This window comes from Thalassophryne amazonica, chromosome 3, assembly GCF_902500255.1.
Source record: "Thalassophryne amazonica chromosome 3, fThaAma1.1, whole genome shotgun sequence".
Taxonomy (NCBI): Eukaryota; Metazoa; Chordata; class Actinopteri; order Batrachoidiformes; family Batrachoididae; genus Thalassophryne; species Thalassophryne amazonica.
Window position 1 is genome coordinate 129437796 of NC_047105.1, and position 17787 is coordinate 129455582.

The window sequence follows — 17787 nt, forward strand, 5'->3', positions numbered from 1 at the left end:
TCTCCACGGGCCAGCCTCCTTTGTCTTTCCTGCACTTTTACTTTAGCCCTGCTCGTGTCTATAGCTTTGTCAGCAGGGGGAGGTGGTGCAACGTAGAAGTCAGTTGCGTAATCAGCTGCACTTTGTGGTCCCTGTCTCATTGACAGCAGCATATTTGAAGCGGATTCGCCTCTGTTGGGATAATCGAACACCTGTCGAAACTCCCTTATGAACCCAGTGTAAGTTGAGAGGATCCGTGAATCTTGTTCCCAGAGCGCCGTAGCCCAGGCGCGTACCTCGCCCCGAAGCAAATTAATCACATATGCCACCCGGATGTGTTCTGACGCGTACATAATGGGCCGTTGTGAAAAAATGAGTGTGCACTGCATCAAAAAGTCGGCGCATGTTTCAACACAACCACCGTACGGTTCCGGGGGACTGATGTAAGTTTCGGGCGACGGGGGGGGGGGGGCCTCTGAACGACCGCAGGATTTATTCTGTGTGGCGACAGATCTACTGGAGGAGGAGTGGCTGCAGCCGCACCTGACATGCTCGTGTCTACCCGCGCGGTGAGAGCCTCCATCCTACGGCTGAGGTGAGCATTCTGCTTGGTTAATAAGTCCAAACGAGCAGCAAGGTTACAGAATGTGCTGCAGCTCACCCAGCGATCCTCCCGGTAGATTCTGCACACCTTGCACTTCCATCGATCGGTCATCAGGTGGTAAACGCCCCTCGGAGTCCATGACATGGCCGAGTTATTCTGTTGAGAAAGTGAATGCACGGACCCACGTTAGGGGGCGTAAATGAGCAGTCAATAGGATACGAATAAATCACAATTTATTATGCAAAAGGTGCAACACAGTTCCAAACATGCAGAGTCCAATTCAATACAAAAGTGACACGTGGGCAGGCCCGAGGGTAGGAGACACTTATCCAGAGAAGAGCCAGAACCCACGTAGTTACACCGCCAGCCAGAGCTCCGCAATACACCAGAACCGCCCAGTCCTGGTACCCCAGGTGGCCACCGCTCAAGGCTGTCGGACCGGTACTGCTGGCAGGCGCAAAGACAGATTAAGGTGGGTGTGTGTACACTCAGCAAACAGTCAGCAAAAAACACAGGTTCCTCCAAAATGAAAAATCCAATAATTCCCAGAGTGCTGAGGAACTTGAGAACGTACAGTGTCAAAGATTATACTTAAAAATGTGACGTGAGGAGTGGAGAACGCCAACTCCTCCAAACTTCCATAACCCAGCTACAAGCTGAAAGTATAAATCACACTGCAACAGACTTTAGTAACAATAAATGTGCAAACGGCACAAAAGGCTGAGAGAGTTTACCTGTCGGGTAAGCTGATAACTCAGCAGAGTTATGGTGTCTTTTACAGGCTTTTATGGAGATGATGATGATGATGATGAAAAACAGCTGACAACCTAACGGTGCACACCTGGTAGTGCCAAAAGAGGCCAACAGGCCAGTGCGCCCTCTTCAGGGCAAAAAGGTGCCCGCATGGCAGGGTGCCATCTGGTGGTAGGCCCGCAGTACCTCCTCTTCAGCAGCCCATACAACTGCATCTCTTCTTCTTTAATGTCCTCCTCCTGGTCAACACTCAGATTCCATTCCTGGTGTTCAGGGAGAGCTTCTTCTTTAATCTATATATATATATATATATATATATATATATATATATATATATATATATATATATATATATATATATATATATATATTTTGGTTTTGCTCCCATTTTGTATGAGATGAACTCAAAGATCTAAAACTTTTTCCACATACACAATATCACCATTTCCCTCAAATATTGTTAACAAACCAGTCTAAATCTGTGATAGTGAGCACTTCTTTGCTGAGATAATCCATCCCACCTCACAGGTGTGCCATACCAAGATGCTGATTAGACACCATGATTAGTGCACAGGTGTGCCTTAGACTGCCCACAATAAAAGGCCACTCTGAAAGGTGCAGTTTTGTTTTATTGGGGGGGGGATACCAGTCAGTATCTGGTGTGACCACCATTTGCCTCATGCAGTGCAACACATCTCCTTCGCATCATCCGTGAAGAGAACACCTCTCCAATGTGCCAAACGCCAGCGAATGTGAGCATTTTCCCACTCAAGTTGGTTACGACGATGAACTGGAGTCAGGTCAAGACCCCGATGAGGATGACGAGCATGCAGATGAGCTTCCCAGAGATGGTTTCTGACAGTTTGTGCAGAAATTCTTTGGTTATGCAAACCGATTGTTCCAGCAGCTGTCCGAGTGGCTGGTCTCAGACGATCTTGGAGGTGAACATGCTGGATGTGGAGGTCCTGGGCTGGTGTGGTTACACGTGGTCTGCGTTTGTGAGGCTGGTTGGACGTACTGCCAAATTCTCTGAAACGACTTTGGAGACGGCTTATGGTAGAGACATGAACATTCAATACATGAGCAACAGCTCTGGTTGACATTCCTGCGTCAGCATGCCAATTGCACGCTCCCTCAAATCTTGCGACATCTGTGGCATTGTGCTGTGTGATAAAACTGCACCTTTCAGAGTGGCCTTTTATTGTGGGCAGTCTAAGGCACACCTGTGCACTAATCATGGTGTCTAATCAGCATCTTGGTATGGCACACCTGTGAGGTGGGATGGATTATCTCAGCAAAGGAAAAGTGCTCACTATCACAGATTTAGACTGGTTTGTTAACAATATTTGAGAGAAATGGTGATATTGTGTATGTGGAAAAAGATTTAGATCTTTGAGTTCATCTCATACAAAATGGGAGCAAAACCAAAAGTGTTGCATTTATATTTTTGTTGAGTATATATACAGCTTGAACCTTCATGCGCATGCGTGAGTTTTTTCACGCCTGTCGGTTGCGTCATTCGCCTGTGAGCACGCTTTGTCAGGAAAATGGCCGAGCGACTGCCGCTTTGCTGCATCAAAATTTTTTCAGAAACTGTGCGAGACAGCCAGGTGGAAACTATTCGGAAACTTGAGATGGCTTTCGGTGAAGATCTTATGGGCATCACAGATTAAGGAGCATTACAACAGGATTAAAGATGGCCCACAGCGGCTGAGGGCGCGCCGCGCTTTGTGCGGCTATCGACAGGCTGAAACGACCAGATTGTTTCCAAAGTGAAGGCTGTGTTAATCCGGGACGTCGTCTGACTACCAGAGAAATAGCAAGAGAGGTGGACATAGCACTTTTTCGGCACATTACACTGTTACAGGAGATTTTGTAATAAAAGACGTGCGGCGGAATTTGCACGTCAGGATGGAGCCGTTAATGGCGCAGAACAAAAAACACCTCCGTGTTGGAAGTCTCACAGGACATGCCCAGCTCATCCACCATTCGGAAGATTCAGATGGCTTTGGGTGGCTTTTCAGTCGAGTGAGTATCCGAGAAATTGTCAAAGAGCTGAGCATGTCACAACATGTCCTGTGAGACCAACACGGAGGTGCTTTCATTCCGCGCCATTAGTGGCTCTGTGGCGAATTCCTCCGCTCCTGTTTTCATGACAAAATCTCCTTTAACAGTGGAATGTGCCGGAAAAGTGCTATGTCCACCTTTTCTGCCATTTCTCTGGTAGTCAGACGACGTCCCGGATCAACACAGCATTCAGTTTGGAAATGATCTGGTCGTTTCAGCCTGTCGATCGCCGCTCGGAGTGCGGCGCACCCTCCGCCATTGTGCACTGTCTTTAAACCGGCTGTACCACTCCTTAATCTGTGTGATGCCCATAAAATCATCCCTGAAAGCCATCTGACTTTTCGGAATGTGTCCATCTGGCTGTCTCTCACACTTTCTTGAAAAATTTGATGCATTGCTGCTCCAGCCATTCAGACATTTTCCTCACAATGAAAATCCGACGAGGGGGGAGGACCAGTGCTCACTCAAAGCGTGCTCACAGGCGAATGACGCAACCGACAGGCGTGAAAAAACTCACGCATGTGCACGAAGGTTCTACAACCCCTGGCAAAAATTATGGAATCACCGGCCTCAGAGGATGTTCATTCAGTTGTTTAATTTTGTAGAAAAAAAGCAGATCACAGACATGACACAAAACTAAAGTCATTTCAAATGGCAACTTTCTGGCTTTAAGAAACACTATAAGAAATCAAGAAAAAAAGATTGTGGCAGTCAGTAACGGTTACTTTTTTAGACCAAGCAGAGGAAAAAAATATGGAATCACTCAATTCTGAGGAAACAATTATGGAATCACCCTGTAAATTCATTGACATTGACCCTATGCCATGACATTGACCCTATGTGTCTTTTTGCAAAGAATGTTTTTGCAGTTTTTGCTCTATGGCAAGATGCATTATCATCTTGAAAAATGATTTCATCATCCTCAAACATCCTTTCAATTGTCCAAAATATCAACATAAACTTGTGCATTTATTGATGATGTAATGACAGCCATCTCCCCAGTGCCTTTACCTGACATGCAGCCCCATATCATCAATGACTGTGGAAATTTACATGTTCTCTTCAGGCAGTCATCTTTATAAATCTCATTGGAAAGGCACCAAACAAAAGTTCCAGCATCATCACCTTGCCCAATGCAGATTCGAGATTCATCACTGAATATGACTTTCATCCAGTCATCCACAGTCCACAATTGCTTTTCCTTAGCCCATTGTAACCTTGTTTTTTTCTGTTTAGGTGTTAATGATGCCTTTCGTTTAGCTTTTCTGTATGTAAATCCCATTTCCTTTAGGCGGTTTCTTACAGTTCGGTCACAGACGTTGACTCCAGTTTCCTCCCATTCGTTCCTCATTTGTTTTGTTGTACATTTTTCTATTTTTGAGACATATTGCTTTAAGTTTTCTGTCTTGACGCTTTGATGTCTTCCTTGGTCTACCAGTATGTTTGCCTTTAACAACCTTCCCATGTTGTTTGTATTTGGTCCAGAGTTTAGACACAGCTGACTGTGAACAACCAACATCTTTTGCAACATTGCGTGATGATTTACTCTCTTTTAAGAGTTTGATAATCCTCTCCTTTGTTTCAATTGACATCTCTCGTGTTGGAGCCATGACTCATGTCAGTCCACTTGGTGCAACAGCTCTCCAAGGTGTGTTCACTCCTTTTTAGATGCAGACTAACGAGCAGATCTGATATGATGCAGGTGTTAGTTTTGGGGATGAAAATTTACAGGGTGATTCCATAATTTTTTCCTCAGAATTGAGTGATTCCATATTTTTTTTTCCTCTGCTTGGTCTAAAAAAGTAACCGTTACTGACTGCCACAATCTTTTTTTCTTGATTTCTTATAGTGTTTCTTAAAGCCAGAAAGTTGCCATTTGAAATGACTTTAGTTTTGTGTCATGTCTGTGATCTGCTTTTTTTCTACAAAATTAAACAACTGAATGAACATCCTCCGAGGCCGGTGATTCCATAATTTTTGCCAGGGGTTGTAGCTTGGCTGATGCAATCACACGTAATTCAAAGCCATAAGGTTATTGCAAAAAATAAAAAGGTCCGATACTTTTCTAACAGACCTCGTATAGCACAATTATTTTTTATTGACCGTGTTTCGTTCATGAAGTCAGTGGTGTGTGTGCGCACATTTCTGTGTGTGGGAGTGACTGTAAGTGGCACAGTCAGTATAATCTCCAAGCAGCGGCCATTATTTTAAGGGGCAAATAAAAACAAATCATCAGTCTTTTCGTACAATTTTAATCACTAACAAGTATTTGCACGTAACTTTATACTGCACTCCAAGTTTGATCAACTATAAGCACCAGTAAAATGAACCAATAAAGGAATAAATAAGGGAAAAAAAAAAAAATTTTCAGTGTGTTGTCTTCGTCTTCCCTGCGTTTTATGACTCTCACCTACGGAGCAAGTTGCTGTGCTTTATTTGTTGTGTTTGCACGCGCACATGTAAACAAAGAAAAGAAAAAAAAACTGGCTGGCTGTGGTTCCCTCTCTCTCTCCCCCTCAAACTCATCATTTTCATCGTGTTATAAACCAGTCACCATTTGTTTTATTTTATTTTCATGGAACCAGTGAAGATATCGGGTTCAAAAATTGCCAAAAATATCGACAAAAATGTTATATCTTGAGAACTGCTGCACCTAGAGACTTGAAATTTGGCTCCAAATGTTGCTTGACTGCAAGTTTATATTCAACTTCTGTAGTAACAATAAGCCTATCTGGTGTTTTTAAGAGTAATTGACAAAAAACGTAATTTCAGTACATATGTTACGATCACTTGTAACAAACAAAATCTATGTAGATTTTATTTCAGGAACATCATTTGAGTATAATCATCACATGTAAAGAATGACATGGCCACAATTGTTGGGAAGGTGTCGTGACACGGACCCACAACAGGGGGCGTTAATGAACGGACAATGAGTTCGCACACTCAGTAATCCCACAGTCTGTGTTCAGTTAGGAGGGAGAACCTCCACCTCCGATAACACACTCGGACAGCTCCTGTGACAACCACTTATCTGGTTGGGGTGGGAGGCGAAGCCGTCGCAGTCCACACCAAACGCCAACACAGCAGACAAGGAATCCGTCACAGGAAAACGGCTGCAAAAGAGATCAAACTATTGTTCGGTTTAGATTCAGCAGAGAATTACCTGTATGGTAGCTGATTTCTCGGCGGGGAGGTGGAGTTGCAGTCCGGCCTTTATGGTGATGGTGTTGAGTAGTGGATGAGTGACAGCTAGTACGGATGATGAGTGACAGCTGTCACTCCCGGTCGCTCCGACGCCCTCTCGTGCTTGAAGCCCGCACTTCAAGCAGGGCGCCATCTTGTGGTGGTGGGCCAGCAGTACCTCCTCTTCAGCGGCCCACACTACAACAATGAACTAATTATAACCAACAGAGTGGTTTTCTACGTCAACAGCACATGTACGACACACGCGTTACTTGAAATATTCAAATGCTCCTTACATATGGGTTTTTGGAACCAAATGACCCAAAATTTATCCTGCTATAGTTTATTCCATGTATATTTCCATATTCCATGCAAACATTTAAAGACAATGTTTAAAGACAAAAACGATGGGCCTATTCATAAATAATTCATATTGATTTTGAAATGTAATAATGTAATAATTTCAACACATTTTTCAGTCAACTGGAGGCCCTGCAAACTAGTGCAACATGGTTGGTGCCCCACGCAGGCTGCGTAGTCTGCTTATGCCGAACGGCGGCGCTGGCATCAACCCCTGTCCTTTAATTCCACAAGTATTAATCCCACATTTTACAATTCTTTGAAAATCTATTCACAATTCAAACAATATTTTTGGCCTGCAGCAGATGAGCCTCTCCAGTCTAATCTTGTCCAATATCCTCTTTCCTCCATCACTGCAGAATTCTGCGTTTAGCGTGTGTCAATGTAAGGGTTTAAAATATTTCTGTGTAGGCTCTCAGTTGTCCAGGTGGTTAGAGCTATTGTTTAGTCACTAGCCTATAGCAGTCTGCCTCTCAGTAGGAGGGGTCTGGTTAGGTTTAAAACTCCAGCTTTTGTTGGCTTCTGTTTTATTCTTCTCTACAAGAATCAGACAGAAGTCAGACTTCCAGAGCAAGAATTTTAGCTGAGGAAGCTTCTGCGATTTGAAGCAAAACGTCCTCACGTCAAGCAACCCAGTCCAGTCGAAGATTCAAGATTCTCTACTATTAAACGTTTGAAACCCAGCCTTAACCGGGGAGGGGGTCTGAGATACACTTTATCCCCTGTTTACAATGGGGTACTCAGGTCAAAGGAGTTTCAGGCTTTTGTTCATGGTAATGAGTCATTCACGTCATCAGCAGAGTCGTCAAGGGAGCCATCAGAAAGGCATCCATCCCATCATTAGAGGGACAGCTGTCCTGTCATTAGGTGTGCTAACTAGAGCACAATAGTTGCTAATTAGAGCTATTGTTTAGTCACTAGCCTATAGCAGTCTGCCTCTCAGTAGGAGGGGTCTGGTTAGGTTAAAACTCCAGCTTTTGTTGGCTTCTGTTTTATTCTTCTCTACAAGAGTCAGACAGAAGTCAGACTTCCAGAGCAAGAATTTTAGCTGAGGAAGCTTCTGTGATTTGAAGCGAAACGTCCTTGCGTCAAGCAACCCAGTCCAGTCGAAGATTCAAACTTCTCTACTATGGTTTAAAATATTAAAAAGTTTTTTTGAGGGCACATTTGTTTCTTTTGCGATACTGTTGGAAAAGTATGGCCTGCCAGCTTCTCATGTCTTTAGACATTTACAGGTAAAACAGTTTATTTATTCATCCTGCCCTGGGTTTCCAGTTAAGCCTCCTTGTAATGTTATTGATGAGCTCATGTCCTTTGACCCAACCAGAAACAAAACCATTTCTGTCATGCTGAATCTAATGTCTCATATAAATTCACCCTCCTCTCTTGCAATTAAACAATCTTGGGAGTCAGATCTTCAAATTACATTTAATGAGGCAGTATGGGTTGATGTTTTGAGGAACATTCATTCATCTTCAATCTGTTCAAGACATTCTCTTATACAGTTTAAAGTGGATCACCGGACACACCTACACAAATCCAAACTTGACAAAATTTATCAAACTGACCCAACATGCAATAGATGTAAATCAGGGGAAGCGGCTCTGATACATATATTTTGGACTTGTTTGTGAAGCAGTTTCGACTGTCCTTGCAACAAAAGAAACCCCACACCCGTTACTTTTGCTTTTCGGGGTCACCCTTGAAGGACTGGGTTTACCAAGTGGAGATTGTAGAGTTACTGCCTTTTCAACTCTCTTGGCCCATCGTCTCATCCTCTTAAAATGGAAGGAAGCTGCCCACCCACCATATCACACTGGATAAAAGCTGTGCTGTCTAATTTAAAACTTGAAAAAAGTGTGATGAAGGGCGTCAAAAAGAAATTTTATAACATGTTTCGCTTTTTCATAACTGCTGGGTAGATTGGAAAATGCTGCTTTCAGTGTCTGCTGGCTTGCTGCTGCAGGACATTTGTCTGGAAGCTCTGCTTTTCCCTTCAAAGAAAAAAAATCCAAAATGTGCCCACACTTTAGATTTAAAATGTGATGGTGGAGGTTTTATCCCCGCGCCATTTCGCGAGTTGTCCGCCATTCTCCATTTTCAATTTAAGCCACCACCCCTGCTCGACGGATGTGACTTTTCATTGCCAGGTACAGAGGCAATAAAAAGCATTTCGCCCTCTGCTGGAGAAAAGTGGTAACTTTTTCCAACCAGGCTGATAAACGTAGTCTAAAATGAAGCATTCAAATTTTGAAAAATCTATATTTTTGTATTATTTAACATAGCTTCACTTAACGAAAACGGCACGTTAACAAGGAACTAATAATAACTGCTCACTGTGAAATGCAGACATGGATCCTGTTCTTTAATAAGCAAACAGGCGAGTTACAATTGACATCTTTAAATGGCTTTGACAGAGGTTGATGAATACATTTTGGACTTGCTGCTTCAATTAAAAAATAAATAAATAAATAAATAATCGCCCCACTCATTATCCTCTCTGGCTCAGACACACACTGGCATGACAAATGAGTATAATGATTAGATTCAGCAGGGTTTTATCACTTAATTGCCAGATCACACCTGAAAATAATGTCTACAACACATTTGAATATGCGGACGATGTGGGATGTCCCCAAGCAATCCCAGCGTGCACTGCGCCAAATCTAAATGGAGATATCCGTTGGGCTACAATAGACCGATTCGAAGTTCTGAGTGCGCATGATGCGAATCCAGTCACCGCTGTCGTTACAAACAAACCCACGTACGTGCACATCAGGCACTGCTTACTGTTGCATCAGGCTTTGTTTACATCAGTGATTCATGCTTATCTCACTCTCAACACTTGGACTTCAGTGATACACAGCTCCCAGACCAGCAGCAGATGTTCAACTGGTAGTAGAGACAAGATGGGCAGGATATGTGCAGTGAAAGACTGTGGGAATAGCACATAATCTTTTGAGAGATGGAAGCAGAGAGTGTGGTACACAACTGCAGGTTTGCATCTGGGGATTGTGATTGCCCAAGGCCATTTCAGCTATTCCCATTCCCAACTGAGCCAGCCAGGAGAGCAGAATGGACAAAGTTAGTGAATAGAAAGCAGAAGCTGGAGTCCGGCAGTGTAAAGAACTGGACACCCAGCAAGAATTCTCGTGTCTGCAGTGTACACTTTACTGATGGGAAACGCACAGAACTGCTCCCAAACCCAGCACTTCAACTTGGCTATGAGCTAAAGCAGGTGTGTGATAATAAAGCTTATTTCTTCATGATTTTTCTACCTGTTTTAGTCCTTGTTGATCCCCCCCCCCCTCCACTACAGGGAGTGACATTAAGTTTTTTCATGCGCCTGTTTTCGTGCAGGTTGGTGACCAATTTTACCTGCCTGAAGACGTTTTTCACTTGTCCACTTTTTTCACTTCCTACCAGAAAACATTTATTCTTCTTACTTTAGGTGGAAAATGTCCTTGAAGTTTGCGCGCTCATGAGCGATGTTGAAGTGTTTTGTTGAAGCACGTGAGGCACGGGTTTGTTTCACTGAAGGTAGTGTAGAGTTCAGTGGTTTGTTTGTAACACTGGCATCCCATCAACCCCTGTGCACGCGAAACTCCGATAAGGTCTATGGAAACAAGTGCATTTGTCGCTTTATGTGTGTTACCCTGTATTTTAGTGTATTCTTGTTTTTACATTATTATAGAACTCAAATGGAATCCCCTCTCACTAACGCACGGCGTTCTGGCCTGGAGATCAGGGTAGTAGTTCCCCGCGGCCTCGGAGGGTGAAGCTCAGGGCTGAAAGCATCGTCTTTAGGCGGCGGAGCTAAACTAATGCTAACAGGCCCGCTAGCCGACCAGACACTAAGCTGGTCTGGAGTGTCCGTGATATCTAACTGCACAGAACTCAGAAGCTGCTCTAACTTACGGACACGGCTCTCTCAGAGGGCCGCCCTGTCTGACAACATCACACAAGTTATTTTAGTGTTGAGCACTAAGAAAAGAACAAGCTAAGTGCTAACGAGAAGCTAACCACTGCTAGGATTCACACAGCAGCAAATTAATGAGCTGAACTCTGTTACTGTTGCATTTAAAGACTAACAAAAGTAATGCACAGTTAATTAAGATAAAATAAACTATTCCAACGTTGTGGTCAGTGAAAGAGCGGAGAGAAGTCCAGTTGCCGAGGTGTCAGTACATTCGCAGGGGCGGGAGCGGCCCGCCCGCTCTTCCTGCAATCTGATTGGCCACCCTGTGTGCTTCTCCAATTGTCATTGGTTGTTTAGTCCATGAGCCAGTCATCAATTTTGACCTAATCGGTACCACTGAAGGTGACTAAACGACACTTAGAATCCAGCCTCAGTGTACCATGGCCTACACAAAAATGTATGCTAGACATCCCAGGTTGGTAGCTGTAGCCAGGTAGGGGTCAATGAAGAATTACATAGAGGTCAAAATTTTAAATTGCTCCAATCACATTGAAAACTATATCATATTATTTGTCTGATCATAACAATTCCAAAAAAGTATAGTTTGTACTATCTATGATGGAATGTTCTGGGGATATGGAGAAAAAAAGAAAAAATGGTGACAAAGGTCAATTTCAGTTTGTACAGGGGTCAAAAGTTAAAGTTGCTAAAATTCAGTAAAAAAAAATGATGCAAATTATTGTTTGGGTTAATAGGGTTCTAATAAGGAATAGTTTGCACCATCTGTCATGCTTAGTTATCATGTTACAGGGTAACATATGTCACATGTCATAGAATGCAATAGATGTTGACCTTGTTTGACCTTTACCTTGGAGACCAAACATTCAACACAGTCAAAACTATTTCATTTATTAATCCTTTTATTTCAACCAATAATTTGCATCATTCTGTACTGAAATTGGAGCAACTTTAACTTTTGACCCCTGTACAAACTGAAACTGACCTTTGCCACAATTTTTGCTGTTTTTACCCCATAACTCCAAAACATTCCATCACAGATAGGCCAAACTATACCTTTTTGGAATTGTTATGACCAGACAAGTAATGTGATATAGTTTTCAACATGATTGGAGCATTTTTAAAGTTTGACCTCTGTGTAATTCTTCACTGACCCCTACCTGGCTACAGCTACCACCCTGAGATTGCTATCATACATTTTTGTGTAGGCCATGATACGCTGAGGCTGGATTCTAAGTGTTGTTTAGTCACCTTAAGTGGTACCGAAAACCTGCTTGGCCCATGGACTAGTTGGTCATGTCAATCATTGTGCGAGATGTAAGCTACCGCTGTGTGATCAAACGGAAACAAAACTGAAAACCTAGTATAAGACTGCACCGTGTATGAAACTCTACAGAGCTTTAATTTTGACACAAAATCAGGAAGTGGTTCTGCAGCTGTGCCGATTAAATGCTGTAGCTTCACCGATCACAGACTTTCCTCGTGTTGACAGGAGCAGCACAGCAGCGTGCACGCGCGGAGTTAAACGGTAACCCGGAGAACACTGTATTTCCATAATCTCTGTAAATATTCCTGAGAACTGTCAAATTGAAAAGCATGGACATGCTTTTCACTGTTGCAGCACAAGTAATGTGTTGCTTTCAGTGTGTTTGTGGACTGATTGATGGATTGAGTTTATTTTGTAAAATCAATATAAACATACAAAGGTGAATATATCAATGATATACGGATAACAATAAACAAACAATTATTTCCGTTGTGGTCTTTGTGAAGCTATCATGTGACAAAATAGAGGGGCTTGATTGAACATGTACAACCTGTAAATAAGACAATAGGACCTTAATAATTAAATAAATAATGTAAATAACTATATATATATATATATATATATATATATATATACTGACCTCTAGTAATACTGTGAGAAATCTTGGAGTCATTTTTGATCAGGATATGTCATTCAAAGCGCATATTAAACAAATATGTAGGACTGCTTTTTTGCATTTACGCAATATCTCTAAAATTAGAAAGGTCTTGTCTCAGAGTGATGCTGAAAAACTAATTCATGCATTTATTTCCTCTAGGCTGGACTATTGTAATTCATTATTATCAGGTTGTCCTAAAAGTTCCCTGAAAAGCCTTCAGTTAATTCAAAATGCTGCAGCTAGAGTACTGACGGGGACTAGAAGGAGAGAGCATATCTCACCCATATTGGCCTCTCTTCATTGGCTTCCTGTTAATTCTAGAATAGAATTTAAAATTCTTCTTCTTACTTATAAGGTTTTGAATAATCAGGTCCCATCTTATCTTAGGGACCTCGTAGTACCATATCACCCCAATAGAGCGCTTCGCTCTCAGACTGCAGGCTTACTTGTAGTTCCTAGAGTTTGTAAGAGTAGAATGGGAGGCAGAGCCTTCAGCTTTCAGGCTCCTCTCCTGTGGAACCAGCTCCCAATTCAGATCAGGGAGACAGACACCCTCTCTACTTTTAAGATTAGGCTTAAACTTTCCTTTTTGCTAAAGCTTATAGTTAGGGCTGGATCGGGTGACCCTGAACCATCCCTTAGTTATGCTGCTATAGGCTTAGACTGCTGGGGGGTTCCCATGATGCACTGTTTCTTTCTCTTTTTGCTCTGTATGCACCACTCTGCATTTAATTATTAGTGATCGATCTCTGCTCCCCTCCACAGCATGTCTTTTTCCTGGTTCTCTCCCTCAGCCCCAACCAGTCCCAGCAGAAGACTGCCCCTCCCTGAGCCTGGTTCTGCTGGAGGTTTCTTCCTGTTAAAAGGGAGTTTTTCCTTCCCACTGTAGCCAAGTGCTTGCTCACAGGGGGTCGTTTTGACCGTTGGGGTTTTACATAATTATTGTATGGCCTTGCCTTACAATATAAAGCGCCTTGGGGCAACTGTTTGTTGTGATTTGGCGCTATATATAAAAAAAATTGATATATATATATATATATATATATATATATATATATATATATATATATATATAGTTAAATGGTAACTGTATACCTATAGATATGTAAACACAACAACAAATTTAGCACCAAAACTAGGACTAGAAAAACAGTGGACTAGAAGATAGGTGAGACATTTCAACTAAAAATCACATTAATAACAAATAAAAGGGCTGAGTTCCTCTTCCCTTAACTGACAATAAAAATGACTAATTGTATTTTAAAACTTACCTTGTTGCTTATCGACTGTAACAAAGTCGTGATCCCATTCCAGGCTGTGGCACCAGTATGTTTGACGGAGGTTTGGCCAAAAGATTTTACAGAATAAATAATGAGAGTAGGGCCCTGAGTGAGGATTAGACTTTAGACAAAAGGTGGATGATAGATAGTTTAGGACCGTACCACGAATAATATTTTGCACTAAGTTAATTTTTAACTGTTTAACTCTCAGACTTACTGGAAGAATTTGGACCTGTTTGAACTCACCGTGCCCTATGTGGGTCCTGGGAGGGACATTGAGGAAATATTGAACTATTTTGTTCTGGGTGGTTTGCAGACAATTCTGAAGGTTCTTAGTAAGACCAGAATACCAAGAAGTGCTGCCATAGTCATAGTGACACTGAATCAAAGCAAAAATGAGTAGTTTTTTATTGCAGGATTGATGTCTGGTCTGGCAATACAAAAACTTTAGTTTCTCAGTGTCCATCACGTCACGTTTCATTCACACCTATAACAGCTGCCCTGGGACATGTGAATGTGAAAAATTCAGGTACTGGTTTTTCAAACTGGAAAAGGGCCATGTACAGAGATGGAGGATTCCAAAAGAATGACAAAGCAGAGCACCATCTGAATGCCACAGTGACACGGACAGAGCATATGAAAGGTGTCGAGAACAAGACATTTTTACTCCAGGCAATGTCTCAACAATACCAGAAAAAGTTGTGCGAAAACAAAAAGTATGTCAAAACAATTGCTGATGTCCTGCTGTGTACAGCCACCACGAAATCTGTGAGAATGTAATTTAATAATTAAAATAAATAACAAATACTGCAAACTGTGATGTGATCATTGACAATACTGTAAAGGCTCAAGTTGGTGAGGTTACAAATTACACAAAAGAGCCAGATGTTGATGAGAAAATTGTAAACAATGGGACATGTCCATCAGAATTTTAATGTTGATAGTGGTAAATGAAAAGGTCATATCACCTTCCTTACAAGATAAGAGTTAATGCAGCCAACAAAAGCAAGACAAGGACAAAAATACACCGTGTAACTGTAAAATTTAAGAAAAGTAATTGTTTCCACTTTGGGTATTCCCCCCCCCCAGTTGTTGAACTGTTATTATAAACTGCTCACAGGAGCAAAGTCACAGTCATTTATTATCTGCTGCACTGTGGCAATGACAGCTGCGTGAAGAGCACATTGAAGAACCCAACAGTTCATCATCTGAGAATTACAGGATTGATGGAGAGAATATAGGTTTTTCTTTATTTCATCTTTGCAAATCTCTTGTCTATGGTCCAGTCCAGCAGGGAGCAGTAATGCAATGATAAATTAGTCAACGCCATTTAAATGCAACAAAGAAGAACTTTTTTGTCGGTGCCAAAGGCGAAAGTTAGTTAGCAGGAGACGCTGGAAATTCTTCATCAAACTTCATTCTGTGATCCTCGAATATGTTTTTTGTTTGTGTGCCTGTCTGTCTCTGTGTTCATCCTCAAATTTCTCTTTCATGGCAATAGTTTTCAAAGAGGAAAACCTCCAAATGGTTTCTTTTTCTGTTTTGAAAGTTGTCTGAACTTTTTCTGGACCAGATTTGAAACATGAATTCTCAACACACTCTGTGTGTGTGTGTGTGTGTGTGTGTGTGTGTGTGTGTGCCTGCCTGTCTGTCTCTCTGTGTTCAGCCTCAAATTTCTCTTTCATGGCAATATTTTTCAAAGAGCCAAACAGACAAATGTTTTTTTTTTGTCTGTTTTGACAATTGTCAGAATTTTTTTCAGTAGCAGAGCAGAAACATGGTTTCTCAACCTAAACAGTGTGTGTGTGTGTGTGCATTCTCAAATTTCTCCATCACAAGATTTTTCAAAGATGAAAACAGCCAAATGGTTTCTTTTTCTGTTTTGAAAGTTGTCTGAACTTTTTCAGGACCAGATTTGAAACATGAATTCTCAACACACTCTGTGTGTGTGTGTGTGTGTGTTTTTCCTTCAGGATCTGTTCAACGCTCCTCAGGATGCTGTCAGACTCTGAGGTCTGTGTCCGTCTGCACACAGTGAAGGCTCACTCTGTCCTCCTCCTGGTGCTCTTTAATGCACCAAAAACACTAAACATACATTCATGGTTCTGGGGCGTGCTCGTGCCCATGGCATCATGGGTAACTGATGCACCTGTGAAAGACTCACAAATCAAACAGTTACAGTAATGTAGGGTTGTCATGACAGCCAAGTACCCATGCAGTTTCTCTACCGACTCAATAAGCCCGTCTGTGAACATGCTCAGCGTGAAGGTGGGATCAGAGTGCACATGATGGACCGACCACAGATTTTATGAAAACACAAGAACCAAAGTGATAAAAAAAGTGCGGTTGTTATGAGTGTCTTGTTGGCTTCACACAGCGTCCATCCTCATGCACACTCACTCAGCTTTTGAGCACGACGTCCTCCAGACAGACTGATCACATTGTCACATACGTATTTAGATTTTTTTTTCATAGTTGATTTAACTGAACATAACTGATTTTAATAACAGCTCATATCAAGTACACAGACATTATAATGTACATCAAATCCAGTATAATCTGAAACATTTTACATTCATGCTTTTTCTGATGCACCCATCCCAATAACATCATCATACAAAACCTTTTCAGCAAGAATATGGTTGATACTTGTCACTGCAAGTCCAGAAAGGTGCTCTTGAGACATTGTTGCCCTTAAATCTGTTTTGATGAGTTTGAGTTTGAAGACGCTTCTTTCTGCCTCAGCTACAGTTACTGGTAGAGTTCGTGCTGTTCTCAGAGCCGTCCACAAATTGGAGTTCAGCGTCATGAATGACGGACACCAGCTTAAAGTGGGACGTTGGTTTTGTTGGCAGGTTCTTTAGCTCTTTGCCATCCAGGTCAGACTGACCATTAAAGTCTAAAGCAGCACTTGAGTCTGACACTGGTCGTTTCAGAGAGACTTTGAAAACTAGTCAGAACACCAAACTTGTCTCCTACATTTTGCACAGTGACAAACCTCTCTAAGTACTGATGTTACAGAATCAACAACAACGTTGAAGAATTGAACTTCAGGTTTCTTCACTGCATCACCAAAAGATTCATAAGAGAAGAGTCGTTTTGTGGACCTTTGAGCCTTTTCTTTTCTAAAACAGCCTCTGTGTTCATGTCCATGGTGGACCTCTGTGCAGAAACAAAGCCCTTTTCTCTGTAATCACAGAGACGCTCTCTGTCTTTTTGAGGAGACCAACTGCAGTGTCCATGTGCATGCTGGGAGACTTCTTTACTTTGCTTTCCCTTCTTGTTTCAGAGCACATCTGTTGTGTGGGCCGCTGAAGAGGAGGTACTGCTGGCCCACCACCACAAGATGGCGCCCTGCTTGAAGTGCGGGCTTCAAGCACGAGAGGGCGTCGGAGCGACCAGGAGTGACAGCTGTCACTCATCATCCGTACCAGCTGTCACTCATCCACTACTCATCACCACCACCATAAAGGCCGGACTGCAACTCCACCTCCCCACAGAGAAATCAACTACCAATCAGGTAACCTTCTCTGCTGTGGTTATCGTTGTATCTAACATTGTTCTGTGTGCAGCCGTGTTCCTGCGGGCTCTGTCTGAAGCTGGATTGGCGGATAGTGCGAGGGCGACGTTCTTCGCCTCTCACTCCATCCAGGGAAGAGACCAACAGGAGCTGCACGGGTGAAATTGTTTCTGGAG